Source organism: Hibiscus syriacus, unplaced genomic scaffold (genome assembly GCF_006381635.1).
Source record: "Hibiscus syriacus cultivar Baekdansim isolate YM2019G1 unplaced genomic scaffold, ASM638163v2 tig00112349_pilon, whole genome shotgun sequence".
In the NCBI taxonomy this organism is placed as follows: Eukaryota; Viridiplantae; Streptophyta; class Magnoliopsida; order Malvales; family Malvaceae; genus Hibiscus; species Hibiscus syriacus.
In genome coordinates, this window is record NW_024063310.1 from 194,763 (window position 1) to 212,198 (window position 17,436).

General features: G+C 35.8%; 1 pseudogene; it reads right to left on the reverse strand.

Annotated features, from left to right (window-relative positions):
- Positions 1–13,260: 13,260 nt before the first annotated feature.
- Positions 13,261–15,900, reverse strand: LOC120178416 (annotated as a pseudogene).
- Positions 15,901–17,436: the final 1,536 nt, after the last annotated feature.

Below are 17,436 nucleotides of genomic sequence, written 5' to 3' on the forward strand. Positions count from 1 at the left end.
AGTCATATGCAGCAAAGAATGAAGGTGGTAACTATTGTTGTTACCACAACGAAGAGGGTCATAAAGTGCAAGAATGCTCCAAATTCAGGACATTAGTCCAGCTCATGATGGACCAGAAAGAGCTGGAGTTTTACGAAGAAGTTCAGGATTCCCCAGAAACAGACATTTGCGCTACCGAAAAATCATCAGAAAAAAGACTCGGCAAGGGTAGTCCTTTGATCATTACCCCTAAGGCAAAGACGACAACGACAACTCCACAAGCAAAGATGGTGATTACGGCACCTCGACCTTTTCAATACAAAGACAATCGACAAGTGCCATGGAAGTACGGATGCCAAGTGAGTACTTCCAAAGGATGTGACGACAATGTGGGGCAAAGACAACTAGAGCCCTTCAAGGAAGACATATTGGCTATCAATGAGCCTATAAAGGAGGAAGAAGCTAAAGAATTCCTCAAATTTTTGAAGCATAGTGAGTACAGTGTTGTAGAACAGCTCCACAACTTGCCAACACGCACTTCAATGTTGGTACTTTTATTAAGCGCAGAAGCACATCGGGAGGCATTGTTGAAAGTCCTGAATCAAACATTCGTGCCACAAGACATACCAGTCAGCAAGATGGATCGACTGGTAAATAATATTCAAGCTGATAATCTCATCTCATTTTCAGATGATGAGATTCCATCCGGAGGAAGGGGTCGAACAAAGGCATTACACATCACTACCTACTACAAGGGGAATGCTCTGCCAAGTGTATTGATTGATAACGGATCAGCCCTGAACATGATGCCTTTAGTAACTTTGAAAAGGCTGCCAATAGATGCCTCTCATATGAGAGCCTGCCAGAACGTGGTTCGAGTATTTGACGGAACAAAGAGAGAGGTAATTGGCAAGATCGAGGTACCGTTAACCATCAGACCAACCACTTACAACATTGAGTTTCTGGTGATGGATATTATGCTTTCTTACAACTGTCTTTTGGGAAGGCCATGGATCCATCAAGCTGGTGCAGTACCATCCACACTGCACCAAAAGGTTAAATTTGTTATTGACGGGGCCTTAGTAATTATCAATGCTGAGGAAGATATTGTGGCAAGTGTGACCACGAAGGCCCCATACATCGAGGTGGATGAGGAAACGGTGGAGTGTTCATTCCGCTATTTAGAATTTGTGAATGCCACCTTTGTGGCAGAAGAAGAATGATTCTTGGACCCCGACTTTCCAAGTGTACCAGAATGGAGATCATGCAAACATTGAGACGAGGTGCTAAGACTGGAAAAGGGTTTGGGAAGTTTTTACAAGGGAGGATTGATCCGGTCCTTCCTATTTCAAAGCCAGACCGGTTTGGGCTCGACTTTTAGCCCAATTACATTCAGAGGAGAAAAGAAGTTCAGAAGAACCGGGTGAGGAGAATAACAAGGTTGACTGGAAATGAACTTCAATGGGAGCACATGACATTCCCACCTCTTTGTCACACATTCAAGTCAGGTGGTTATGTATTTGAGACCACATTATCAGATTTAGAAGCAGATTTGGAAGATCTGAGCATCAATGCTGTAATCACTGGAAATGCTGACGACGTCGTTAGATCTGGGATATGCCCTCTGCCACCTGGGTTCGTGCCTAGCCGTTGGTCGGTTTAAGAATTACCTGCGGTTTACAAGAGTCTTTCAGAGTAATATTCGAACTATCCCTATTTGTCTATACCCGGGGCAATAGGTGATCTTTTGTAAGGGTTAATAAACAATATGTTTAAGTTCAATAAAAGATGCAGTTTTTCTTTTCCCATGGCAAACAAATTTTCCTTTATTTCCTTTTGAATTCATTGTTTATTTTCTTCATTTCGATACTTCGTTTCCTTTCTCTCAAATTTAATTTCATGTGGGATATTTTCCTCTCACACATGTACATTTTCCCTTTTTTCAGATCCCCAAATAACAATAATGTAGGCACTAATGATCCTGATCTGGAGGTGGATTTTGAATCAGCTATTTGTCTCAGGGAATTTGATGAATTCGACACTAAAGAGGAGTGCAACTTGCCTACCGAATTGTTGAGAATGGTAGAAAGAGAAGATAAACAAATACTGCCCCATAAAGAGACAATCGAAATCTTGAATTTGGGTACTGAGGAAGATCGAAATGAGGTTAAAATCGGCACAACTCTTTCGACTGAAGCAAGACATAACCTGATAGTCTTACTTCAGGAGTACAAAGAGGTGTTCACCTGGTCGTATCAAGATATGTCAGGATTAGACACAGATATGGTAGTCCACAAACTTCCTATCAAACCAGAATGCAAACCAGTGCAGTAGAAACTGAGAAGAATACGACCATAAATGCTCCTTAAGATCAAGGAAGAAGTCAAGAAACAATTTGATGCCGGTTTTCTTCAAGTAGCCAAATACTCGGAGTGGGTGGCCAACATAGTACTTGTGCCAAAAAAGGACGGGAAAGTACGCATGTGTGTCGATTACTGGGATCTTAATAAGGCAAGTCCCAAGGATAACTTTTCTCGGCCACACATAGACACTCTGGTGGATAATACAGTCGGGAACAACTACTTTTCATTCATGGATGGATTTTCGGGGTATAATCAGATCAAGATGCATCCTAAAGACATGGAGAAGACCACTTTTGTCACAATGTGGGGAACTTTCTATTACAAAGTGATACCCTTTGGATTAAAGAATGCTGGGGTAACATATCAGAGAGCCATGGTGACCCTGTTTCACGATATGATGCACAAAGAAATCGAGGTTTATGTCGACGACATGATTGTCAAGGCACAGACCGAAAGTGAACATGTCGAGCATTTGAGAAAGCTTTTCCAGAGATTGAGAAAGTTCCAGCTCTGAATGAACCCTAGCAAGTGTACCTTCGGGGTGACATCCGGGAAATTGTTAGGCTTCGTGGTCAGCAGAAAAGGCATTGAGGTTGATCCTGACAAAGTTAAGGCTATCCAGAATCTACTTTCCCCCGAACACAGAAAGAGGTCCGAGGTTTTCTGGGCAGATTAAATTACATAGCTCGGTTCATATCTCAGTTAACTAATAAATGTGATCCAATCTTTCGCCTTCTCCGAAAGAACAACCCTGGAGCATGGGATGAAAACTGTCAGATTGCATTCGAGAAGGTGAAGGAGTACCTGTCTAATTCTCCTATTTTAATGTCCCCTATCCCAAACAAACCTCTATTCTTGTATCTATCCATATTCGAGAACTCAATGGGGTGTGTCCTGGGTCAACATGACGAATCTGGAAGAAAGGAAAGAGCCATCTACTATCTGAGCAAAAAGTTCACCGATTGCGAGGTCAGATATCCTCCTATTGAGAAGGTTTGTTGTGCTTTAGTCTGGGCTACGAAAAGACTTAGACAATACATGTTGTATCACACCACTTGGTTGATTTCCAAGCTAGATCCACTAAAATACATGATGGGTGTACCCGCTCTATCTGGAAGGTTAGTTCGATGGCAGATGCTATTGTCTGAATTCGACATCGAGTACGTGAATCAGAAAGCAATCAAAGGAAGTGCCATATCAGATTTCTTGGCAAATAGAACCGATGAGAGTTATGAGCCCTTAAATTTTGATTTCTCGGATGAAGACTTGATGACTTTATCCTTAGAAGAAGCAAATACTTCAACAGATAGTTCCTGGATAATGTATTTCGATGGGGCATCGAATGCACTAGGACATGGCATCGGGGCAATACTGATCTCTCCAGATGGGAGTCACTACCCATTTACCAGCAGACTGAACTTCGATTGCACCAACAATATGGCGGAGTATGAAGCCTGTGTCTTGGGAATTCGAGCTGCACTGGGGCAAAATGTAAAGACCTTGCAGATATATGGAGATTCAACATTAGTAATCTATCAGCTCCGTGGAGAATGGGAAACCAAAGATACAAAACTGATGGAATACCAGAAGTTAATACTGGATATGCTCGAGGAATTCGACGAATTCACCTTCCACTATGTGCCAAGAGAAGAAAATCAAATGGCTGACGCTTTGGCTACCTTGGCAGCCGCATTCAAAGTTGGCGGAAAGTCTGAAATGATGCCAATTGACATGCATTTGTATGAGTACCTGACTCATTGATACCAGATTGAAGAAGTAAAGGACACTAAGCCTTGGTACTACGACATTTTACAGTATATCAAGCATCGAAGTTATCCAGAAGAAGCCACTGAAACCGATAAAAGAACCATCAGAAGGATGGCAGCTGGATACGTCCTTGACAGGGAAGTCTTATACAAGAAAAGCCATAATCAAGTTCTGTTAAGGTGCGTCGATGCTGAAGAGGCAAAGATGATAATGGAAGAAGTACATGACGGAGTTTCTGGAGCACATGCAAATGGACATATGATGTCGAGACAAATAATGAGATACGAATATTTCTGGTCCACACTAGAAAGTGATTGCATCAAATATGCTAGAAAATGTCATAAATGTCAGATTTACGGTGATAAAATAAATGTTCCACCTCATCCGCTTCATGTCATGACATCACCATGACCTTTTTCTATGTGGGGCATGGATGTAATTGGGCAAATCCATCTGAAGGCTTCGAATGGTCATCGTTTTATCCTTGTAGCTATCGATTATTTCACTAAGTGGGTAGAGGCTGGTTCCTATGTCAGTTTCACTCAATCTGTTATCTGTAAGTTTTTGAAGAAAGAGATCATATATCGGTATGATTTACCTGAAAGAATCATTAGTGATAATGCTACAAACTTGAACAATAAAATGATGAAGGCTGCTTATGAGCAATTCAACATAAAGCATCACAATTATACTACTTACAGACCAAAGATGAACGGCGCAGTAGAAGCAGCAAACAAAAACATTAAAAAGATAGTGGAGAAAACGATCGAGACCTACAAGGACTGGCATGAGAAGTTGCATTTCGCTTTGTTCGCTTACCGAACCTCAGTACGAACCTCGACTGGGGCAACTCCATTTTCATTAGCTCATGGAATGGAAGCAGTACTGCCAATTGAAGTATAAATTCCGTCGTTACGGGTCTTGACAGAAGTTAAATTGGATAACGCAAAATGGGTGCAATCCAGATACGATCAGCTTAATCTGATAGATGAAAGGAGACTGAAAGCCATTTACCATGGTCAGATCTATCAGAAACGAATGATTCGAGCACATGACAAGAAGGTATGCCCGAGAATATTCCGTGAAGGAGATCTGGTACTAAAGAGAATTTTGCCAGTTCAGAAAGATTTCCGAGGGAAATGGACGCCAAATTGGGAAGGACCTTATGTCGTGAAAAAGACATTTTCCGGAGGAGCACTTGTCCTGGCTGAAATAGACGGACCTGACCTGCCACATCCTATCAATTCAGATGCAGTCAAGAAATACTTCGCTTAGGATGGAAACCTGAAAGGGCATCCTAAGTCGGAAAAAAAAAGGAAAAACGTTTAGGGTGAAAACCCGAAAGGGCGCCCTAAATTGAAAAAAATGAAAAAGAGAAAAAAGAACAAAAGAAAAAGAGAAAGAACAAAAATGTGGGTTCAAGATGAAAACCCGCAAAGGGCGTCTTGCAACCAAGGATGTGTCTAAATTGAAAACCCAAAAGGGCGATTTGGATAATTCAAGGAATCCAGACGGTTGAAACTCCCCGGCATCTGAATTTCCCACAGACTCAACAAGTCGGAGAAAGGTTGCACTCTCCTGAATATTATCGCATTTTCAAAGATCCTTTGGCAAAGGCTGTATTCAAGGTCACCTAACGGCTTTTCAGCTCGGAAGTGCCCACATTATTGAAATCTAAGACATTCATTTACAACTCGTCATATCTTCACCTTCCAGAATGTTTGTCATGTATTATTTGTTCTTTTTTCCCATGAATAAAAGACAATCTTCTTCTCTAGACCAATTCCTTTTGAGCATCTTGGATTGAGCTTAAGCTTAATGATTTATTTACTGATGCAAAAGATATTCGTATATTGTTGTACAAAGATTCATTGAAAAGTACAGGTACTCGGAAGCCGATCAAGGCTCATGCACATACTTGAGTTGGTCGAGAAGTATTTCTCAGATCAAGAATTAAAAACATTAGATTTGAATATTTGAAGAATTCAAGACCAGGGATCGAAACTTCAAGATTCCAGAGTCAAGATTCCAGACAGATTTTAGCTAGAGTCAATTTCAACTTCACAACGAATGATATTGGACTCAAGACAACACAAGTTCAACTTCCCAACGAAGGGACGACTGGTTGTCAACAAACAATCTCCCAATTTCAGAGCCAATAGCGAAGGATATTGGACTCGAGACGACACAAGTTCAACTTCACAACGAAGGGACGACTGGTTGTCAACAAACAATTTCCTAATTTCAGGGTCAATTTCAACTTCACATCGAAGGATATTGGACTCGAGACCACAAGTTCAACTTCACAACGAAGGGACGGCTGGTTGTCAACAAATAATTTCCCAATTTTAGAGCCAATTTCAACTTCACATCGAAGGATATTGGACTCGAGAAGACACAAGTTCAACTTCATAATGAAGGGGCGGCTGATTGTCAACAAATAATTTCCCAATTTCAGGGTCAATTTCAACTTCACATCGAAGGATATTAGACTTAAGACAGCACAAGCTCAACTTCACAGCGAAGGGGCGGTTGGCTGTCAACAAACAATTTTCCAGTTCCAGAGCCAATTTCAACTTCACGGCAGAGGATATTGGACTCGGAACAATACAACCTACTTGGATTTCAACTTCACGATGAAGGATATCCAATTCTCATGCTCAACTTCACGATGAATGGGCCATATACATATACAACTTCACAACGAATGGTATCATACCCCAATAGATTGACTCAACTTCACGATGAAGGGGTCATATGTAACATCACAACACCAAAGTATTTAGGTCAAGTTCCACCTTCACGACGAAGTATCTTGAGCCAGAAGATGATTCAGAGGCCACTTGTCAAAAGCTTTGAGCTCGTTTTTAACTTCACGACGAAGGATTTCGTGCTCCGAATTTTCCAATTTTGACTCAACCTCATAATGATTTCAACTCTACGACAGAGGATATTCGATATGGACAAAATTTGTGTCTTGTAATCTTTGATCCATTTTTGTTACACGATAATGAGCAAAGAGGGGCAGCTGAAGACACCAGATTTTGTCCTGCCAACCGAGGAGTCTTCATGTAACCAAAAAGAAGAGTTGGATTAGGACTCAAATACTAGTCTAAAATAGAGTTGGATTAGGACTCAAATACTAGTCTAAAATAGGGTTTTTTAGTACTATAAATAAGCCTTGTAATTACCACACCAGGGGACACGATTATCATACGGGATTACGCACACAAAAAAATACCCAAAGAAAATATGCAATAAGCCCCAAAGGTTCGCTTGTAATTTTCAACAGAGAAATAAAAGTGGTATTTTTACCTATATTGCTTCGATTCTCGCTTGCATGTGGCTTGTTTCACTTCTTCTTTTCCGTTTTTACTTTGAAAGGGCCAACGAACACAAGGGAACCGAGATCTTTTCTCTTAGATCTACGCTTCCCCGAGGCTTATTTTGAAAAACCAGTTTGATTTTCGGTTAAAGGAGGGGAAGAGCTTTTTAAAAATCTATATTAGTCCTTTTATTTATTATATGGATATTTTATTCATTTATTTTTATTATTCATGTTATTATTATACATATATATATATATATATATTAAATTATTTTTATTTGATTTTTTTACTATATTTTATTATTATATATATATATATATTCTTTAATATTTTACTTATAAGTCTATTATACTATATATTGTAATTATCTTTATCTAGTTATATGTATTTTTTATACTTTTAATAGTTTATTTATATACATATTATTAATATATATATATTCTTAATTATTTTTATTTGATTATTTCTTTATTTATATAATATATCTTATAACTTTATATATATATACATATATATTATTTTTTATTATTTTCATTTTTTTATTCATTATTATATTATTTTTTTAAAAATCTTGTGTCTTTATCATTATTATTATTAAACATTATATTATACACTACTAACTTAGAGGGCCTATTTTTTTGTTTTATTTCTAACTAAAGTCTCTCGCACTTTCCTCTTTTTGTCTTATTTCTGACTAAAACCCCCCACTTTCGGTGAAGTGAGAGGGTAGCTTTTCTATTTTTAAATATTTGTTGTATATATATATAGCTTATTTATTTTATTAATACTTTGATGTATATATATATATATATTTTTCCTTTTTCAAATATTACTATATATAATTATTACTTTACTATTTTTTTCCTTATCTTATTTATTTATTTTATTTTTTCCTTTTATTTTATTCTCTTTATCTTATTTGTTTTCTTTACCTTGTTTATCTAACACATTTCTCGATTTTTTAAGGATATTTTCAAATCAATCTAAGGTAAGTAATCAGGATCAAATTTTACCTTTTTATTTAAAATTAAAATTTTCTTAATTTAAGACAACTGAAAATTATGTGGTACCGAAAGGGCGGTTCAAGGGTGCTAATCCTTCATTGACCGTAACCGACTCCCGAACTCGACACGTTTCTGGTACAACGTAGATCAGGTAAAATGGTGTATGACCCACCTAAATTCGTTTTAAAGTGGTCGGTGGCGACTCCAATCCACATTTTCCTAAGTCGAAGCCCAATTTTGGGGTCCAACCGAAAGACGGTTATGACAATATCGATACCCATTGTTTGAGTTTCGACACTTCTAGCTCAAAAACAACTTTTATTTTTAACACCTAAAGAACAATATCGTTATTTTTCTTCCAATAATGATACTTCTGCCCAGACATGACTTACTTAGGCACAAGTATGACTCTCTACACCACCCAAAATGCCCTACCGAGGTTCCCAACCATTTTTAGAGGTTACCATGAAATCCACTCAACATACTTCAAACTAACTCTTAAGCTACAAGTATTTCTAATGACCCCAAATGACATGAAAAAGTTGTAAAAGTGTTACTTTGCTTCTTTGGCTGCTATAAACTCTCCTCAATCAATCAAGGGTCAACTTTTCTTTCCCTCTTGCTTTAGAGCTCTCTCCAACCTCTTTCACTAAACAAAGGTAAGAAAAGATATTACTAACTCAACTAGGTTCTTGGATTGAAGTTAAAAACACTTTTTACAACTTGGATCCACTAAAAATGAGCTTGAAACACATGGTTCTCTTAAACCTCCTTAAAACCCATTTTTGGTTTCTATGGATAAAACTTGAGAAATGGAATTTAAATTGAAGCTAGAAGAATGATGATTGATATTCTCACCTTGGTTTAACTAAACTAGATTTGAAATGCTTGAAATCTTCGCTTGGGAAAGGAAGAGAAAGAAAAAAAGATGAAGAGAAGGGGGTGAGTGTTTGGTGAGTGTTTTTGGGGGGTGATTTACGTAAACTTATAAAAATTAAGGGGCTTTCAACCTTTGATTTAAGAAATAGGTAAATTACACTTTTGGTTCTTCCTATTTTATTTTCATAAAACACTTATCACCCTTCATTAATACTCTTGTGCCTAACTCATGCCCACTATCACTAAACTTGGTCCAAGCAATTCTAATAGGTCCTTTGGGCTCACATTATAGGTCTCGGGTTGACCCAAACTACTGACCTGGGATTGAGGGCATTACATATTTAGTTCATATGATTTACATATTATCTTAATTTAATCATACTTTTAATAAATTAAAATAAATTTAATCCTCTAATCAAATGAAACCACGTGTAATTGGTGCCACATCACCAAATTAATGAATTTAATAAATTAAAATATTATCATAATGTTTTTTAAAAGAGACCAAATGTGTGATTATACCATAATATTTAATTGTCACATCATCTAATATGTTAACTGTTAACGACAATTAACCTATGGTGATCACATCTTAATCAAATAAAATCGAAAGTGATCATATATTAATTAAATAAAAGTAAAAATGACCATATATTATATTTTTTTGAAATCGATAAGAAAAAATAGACCAAACAAAAATATAAGTGATCAATCATATAGTTAACCATTTAAAATGTTGTCCATTAGTTGAGTAGACGTGTATTTTAGTTGAGGAATGGAAAGCAGAAGCACGTATTCTTCGATTCCCAATAAGCGAAGATCGAGAAGGAGATGGCTTCCCGGGAAATGAATGCGTTGGTTTGTTCATTTAAATGTGCCCGAGAAGAAGTAAATGGCTCCATTTACGCCAGAGTTTTAAGGTTATATATAATAGAACCCATCACATAGAACCCACCGCATGCTTTTTTTTAAATTAAGTTAAAGTGATTACAAAGTAGTAACCGTTCGAAATACTCTCAGCCATTTGACAATGAACGCTCAATCACCTAACTATAGTCGTTAGTGCTCGAACCCGTAACTTCTAGAAACAATAACAATTCCATTAACTACGGAAGTATATTGAGTTGTGCCCACCACATGCTTTATTCACTGCTATGAACATATTTCAATTATTTGGTATAAACACAAGTTGATGAATATATATAAACTATAGTCATACATATGTAATTACATCATCAATGATCAAACGTATCATACACATAGCACACTCAAGTATAGCGCATGTAACAATAAATAAGGGACACACCTCTAGCAAACTGTAGCACTAACTCTGAATACGTTCCCCACGTTTGGTAGTACTAGGTCCAAAAACATTAGAGTATAGAAGTTGAAACAATATATTAATAACCAAAACAACTCATGTAATAACAAGAAGGATTTAAGATTTCTAAGTTAAAACCTTTCGTGTAACTCTAGTCGAACAGTGAAGATTTATATGTATAGAATGAGGACAAATTCAGGTTTACTGGTGAGCGCTCGAAAGAGATTGGGTCACCTTCGCAAACAATTAATCATATAAGAATATTTCTAAAACTAATTGTAATAGAAAATTCTAAATAATTAACGAGAATGGTTAACGAAGGTTTTTAGATTATAATTTGGTGAAACGGATTGTAAAAACGAAATTAGGACGTCAAAAAAGTCAGAGTAGAGGTATTTGAAAAAGTCAATGGTCAACAATCAAAGGTCAACGACCGAGTCTGGTTTAATTCGACTGGACCAGAATGATTCGGCACAAACCGGTTCAATTCTCTCCCCCGACTACTGACAACGCCTTTGTGCTAGGGGCGACACATGGGGCCCGTGCAACGACTATGATCATTGGATTCTTACCGAATTTTTCAAAATCGTAAATTAAGATGTGAAAATCACTTACCGTAGTTGGTTCAAGACGGTGAGCGACGAAATATGATATTTAAGAAACTCTAAACTTCTCTCTCTCCACCCCTACTAACGTCGAGACAATGATGATGAGGTTGAGTTGGTTTTGATAGGGACGACAATGGTGTCGACAATGGCGGCTAATAACGTGATAATCTGCGATGCTTTTACTTGAAATTAGGGATGACCATAGGTCAAGTTGGGTCGGGTTTTTGGTTCACCCGACCCGACCCGAGAACAAGGGACCTCCACCCGAGACCCGGCCCGACCCAACATGAATATATGACTTAGAAACCGACCCGACCCGAAATAATAATAAAAATTATTTTGATTCAATAAAAATAGTGACTTAATTGAAAAAAAAATTATATTGAGGGGTATTATTTTAAATATTCCTAAATATATAAGGTAAATTATATATTTTTCGGGTCGGGTCGGATATTTTTCACCCTAAACCCGACCCGAAAATAACACTTAAAAAAACCTGACCCGACCTGAACCCCATTTTTTTTTTAAAAAAAGTCTGACCCGATCGGGTCGGATCGGAACCCGTCGGATTCGGGTTGAGTGGCCATCCCTACTTGAAATGGGAAATATTTTTGAAAAAGCCTTCCACTTTGACTATAAGTTGGTATTTATACCTAGATTCCGGGTTTAAAGAATGAACTAATCACTAAAAAGTCCCTAAACCTCCCAAAGTTTAGAAAAAAATTAAGGATCTCCACAAAATTCATTTTGGTCCTCAATTTTTACAAGATTTTAATTAATCCCAAATTTGGATTGTGACATACGAGTCAGTGATACGTTTTCTCGGGTCAATGGTAACTCCATGTCTAGAGTTTGAGCTCAGGTTTTTTTGTTTGTATTTAATGCGATGGATTTAACGTTGTTTGATCATCCTCATAGATTATCCATGTTTGACTAAACTTAGTAATGACGAAGATGAGTATGGGTCGAATTTTCGTCCAATTCGACTCAATTAGAAAAATATACACCTTTCACTAGAAACTCGATATGAATCTAATCCGTCTTTTTGAGATAAAACTCTAAGCCAAGTCGATCCAATCTAAACAAAATTTATTTATAAAAATATTATTTTTATTCAATAAAAATAAGGATCTAATTTAAAAAATAATATAGAGAAGAATATTATTGTAATTATTCCTATTTATATAAGATATAATTATATATTTTTTTCGGGTTGGTAAGATATTTTTCATTCTAAACTTAAACCTGTCCCGAACATATCTTCTAAAAAAATCGATCCGATTTGAATCAATTATTTGAAAAAAAAACGACTCAATAGGATTTAGTTCGAGTCTCGTACCTATCCCTTATAATGATCGAGCAAAATTCATTTTTTTTAAACTTTCAAGCCCACCTATCTTCTCTACTCACTAATAGGGTGTAAATGAACATAGTATTTGATAAAGTATAACGTTCGTTTAAATTTATTTATTAAGATAAAATAACGAGTATGATTTTTTTTCCATTCAATAAATGAAAGAATTCCAACATATGTATGTTTGATTTTTTATGTTCACAAATAAGTTCGTTTGAAAATTCGTTTATAAGATAATTTATCTTCTAATTTATTCAATTCTTCTTTTTTAATATTTTTATAAAGGTAGAGACTAAATTAAACATATGATGAATTTTAGAGTTTAAATTGTAAAGTTTAAAGACTAGTAATGTACTTTTACCAATTTCTTTGACTTGATAAAAAGTGAGTGTTAGGTTGATGAGAAACCCTAAACCATAAAAATAAACATATTATCGAATATTAAATGAATACATTTGCAAACGAACGTGTTCATGAATGTTGAAGAAACATGTTCGCGAATGTTAAATGAACTAAACACAAACACATTAAAAACCAAACAAACAAACACAAACACTATTATGTAAATCATATATGAACATCTTTAAAAATAAACAAACAAATTGAATATAACATTTTTCATTTAAGTTCGATTGATATACAACCCTACTTAATCGAAACTCTATCCACCTAAAACTACAGATTTTACTATTATAAACCCATCATAGGGAACACCTCGTTATTGCATGATTCCTTAAAGGAAATCAGAAGATCATCCGCAAGCCGGAGCAACAAAGTCAGGGAATACGATGAAGGCGATCGATAATGGAGCGATGGATATTGGAAACTTGCTGTTAACACGAACAGGGTCCAGCCCCGGGATGTTTCCGGTATCTGTTACTTCCAAAGGAATGCCATTAAGAACCATTGTTTGGGATTGAAGGTACCTGTTTTTTCGGACTTAAATGATACTCTTCCCTGTATAAATCTTCGTCGGAAGAAGCTTCGATTCCGACTCTGGAAACTGCATTCTTAAGACTACTTGAGATACTCTTCCTGCCGGTGTTGTGTTTTTCCGTGGCCAGCTTGATGTTGTTGATGCTGCTTCGAACATCGATTACGAATGTCGTCGTACTGCTCAAGTTGATCACTAGTAAAGTCACTTCAGCCTGCAGGATGACATTATCATAATCAAAGAATACGTACTCGAAAAACGAATGTGCTTCGAAGACGAATGAAAAATCGAGACAACATGACAACAAGCAGAAAATGAGGAACATAAGAATCTGTAATACGTATTCGACACACTATGCTTCGAAGACAATTGAAAAATCGAGACAACCTATATCTTTCTTTTAACAATATGTAGGAGTGATGAACATAAGAATCGGACATACCCTTCCCTTAGAACAATGTGCATAAGATTGCAGAAACGGCGAGGCATCCTATTGACAGCTAAAATCACTTTCCCCATTAAACGATGCCATAGAAGTGCACTGTTGAGCACCGTTAAAACAAAATGAAGAGTCGAAACAATATAAAACCGAGACGAAAACGAAGTGAATGACTCGAAATATCTCTCACTTGCCTGTAATAATCAGGGCTTGGAACATATGTTGTGGCATTGAGAGGACCATAGTTACCACCAATTAGTGTTTGCCTGTAATTGATACTCATATTAGCAGCATAAGCTTAATCCAACCTGCTTCGATTCTCGAAAAGAAGAGTCGAAGCAACATAGTTATCGGTAATACAATAACCTGAAACTTAGTTCGGCCTGAAGTGCCCTATGCAAATGTTAGAACCTTACCTGATAGCATTGAAGAAGCGGTTCAGTTCATCCCATCTGTTCATCTGCAAACATCCCTTTGAAAATCCAAACAGCCCATGTTTCGTCTTTACGAATGGATAGCAAGGAGACTGCAAGTTTCCGACATCATACAATACTTGATATTGCAAAGACACTCCGATTCATATTCTCAAACGGTCGAAAGCTAAACGTCAAAGAAAATATATAAGGGTCAGGTTTCAAACTCAACAACATGACATATTTTTCTACAAGTACTTTCGGTCCAACATCTATGTCCAACATGTTTTCGAACACGAATACGAGGCTCATCGTCGGATAGTATAAACACCAACCTTGGACAGCTTTGGCAAGCAAAGGATGAGACAAGTTCTGTTACAAAAACAGAAAAGCAGATTGATCTGTTACTAAACTGCTTCAGTATGATGATATGATTCTCCAAATACATGGAAAAAAAGAACTAGCAAAATCGAGATTATCCGACAGTCGCACTCAAGTCCAAGTATCATAGCTTAACAAAACACATTCAAAGAAAACTAATCTTACTAAGAATCCTTACCAAATTTATTACAGATGCATAGTGCCATGGACACTGGTTATAATCACACTTATCAGGAGGCCACCAATCGAGTGTAGCACAGACGAAGTTATCGTCGGTTCAAGCAATACTAGTAGTCCCATCAACAACAATTGTTCCATAACTAATATCTTCAGCCAAAATTGCAGTGATTGAAGTCACAGATAAGGCCAGAATAAGGCCAAATTCCCTTGAATTAACTGTGAACAAAGATATAAAATTCTATCAGAAACCAAATCTCTCTTGTGGCATTTGACAATGAACAAATTCAGCATTTTTCTAAGTGAATTTCAGAAGAAGATACCTCCTTTCTGAAGAAGATATTAGTCATGGAAATGGCATGTCAATAGCTTCATTGAGACACCAACAATGAAGAGGAATTGAGCTAAATATATGTATGTATGCATATCATATGGATTAGTATTGGCTACAATTATTGTAAGTAATTTGTAAGCGGAAAACAACCAAAGATATAATAGAGACGAGATTTAATGTGATTCAACATTACCTACCTCAATAAGAGAAGAATAATAATCTAATCATATAATGATGGGCACAACTATATTATGTATCATAAAATCTGATATTTATACCAAATCATTCCCCTAATATCGCTATAAAACTAATTTATACAATATAAATCCCAGAATTTACATAAGGATTATATAGTAATTCTCTCACATAATTTTAAAGATAAGTATATTCTCTTTATTTATAGAGCTGAATACTTAATTGACATAATCCTTATTTTCTAATTAAATTTTGAGTTAATATGTAAACATTATAATAAACCAATCAAAGTATCAAAATTTGACAAAACTAGTAGCAACCCATTGAAGAAGAAAACTAACCTCAATTTGACAAAAAAACAAGAATTATGGTATAGTTCCACTCTAAGAGGGAAATGCAAGGAAAAGGCTTGAAACCAGCCATTTAGGGGAAATAACCTAAACAGGGAAATGCAAGGAAGCTTCTCTAGAAAGAAGCAGGCTGTCAAATCATTATCTTAGGCTCCTTGTCACGCGAACGTGACAAGGAAAAAGGTGTTCGGTGAAATGCGGAGAGACCAACGAATTTAAATTTTAGTTGCGGTTACGTTTTCGGTCGTGTTATGTTTATCGTAAAACTCATGTTATTGTGGTAATCACTATAATATAATAAGAGTTTCAGATAGTATTAAAATTGCTATATAACGACTGCTATTCCAATAACGAATTTCTATTTCAATTCCGCAAAACTGTGGGTTTTGCCTAAAAGTTCTTGTGTAAGATTCGTCATTCGTGTTCAGAACTTCACATTCAAAGTAAGCTTTTAGTTTTGGCTGGAAAGCTTAGCAGCACGGAAAGACAGGCTTAACAGCACGGAAAGACAGGCTTAACAGCTCTTGACAGTTGACAATGCAACAACAATGAAGTGTCTGTTTTCGACAGAAAGATAACAGCTAAATTACAAGTTTATTAATTAAACTATTAATTTTGGTCCGTTTTATTACCTAAACTTTTAATATTTTCAAAATCATATCTAAAGTTTAATTTTTTTATCATTTTAGTACCCTACCTTTAAAAACTTTATTTTTTGTTTTGTTTTAGTTCATTGTTTAAAATTTAACGTCAAGTTTTGAAAAAATTGAAAGTTTATGTACTAAAATGGGCCAAAATTGTTAGTTTAACGTTAAGTTTTTAACTATAGGTTGCTAAAGTAAAATGATAACTAAACATTAGATATAATTTTAAAATAATCGAAAGTTTAGATACTAAAACGGACTAAACTTGATAGTTTAGATACTAAATGCATAGTTTACCCGATACTAAATGCATAGTTTACCCGATAAAAAACCAAATCTTGCTTGTTTCTTCTTAATTATTACCATTTTTCTTTTAAATCTTGTTTGTTTTGTTAGGCTGGATTTCAAATTCGTTTATTTGCGCTTTCAATTTTAGGGTAAATTATTCCAAATGTTACTAACATTTAGATTTTACATTGGTTGCACTTCTAAATTTTAAAACATTCAATTATAGCACTAAATTTTAATTTAACTTTAACACAAGCATTAAACTGTTAAATCATTAATTGTATAATGATATGGCTATTTTCTTCCCTATGAACTTGAATTTGTATATCAATTTTTGTGACTAAGCTTTAGGACACTTTATTTTTAGACATTAAACTTTAATTTATGTATCATTTGATCCCAATAGACAAGTGTTAATTTTTAGCACCGTCATTACCGGTCAATTGTCGTATGTCACTCCAAATCTCTCAAGTTCGAGAAAAATTTCAAACTTTAAAAAATTATAGATTTTTTTGTGTACATTTATTGAATTTTAAAAAGGTTTTCAAAAACCTAAATTGACAAAGTGATAGAGAACGATGAAACAAGTGCATCAATATTTAGGGTGATCGTAAAAGATTATTAAAGAATGTTTGTTTAAATCATGATTTTAATGAAGAAAATACTGAAAAGAAATA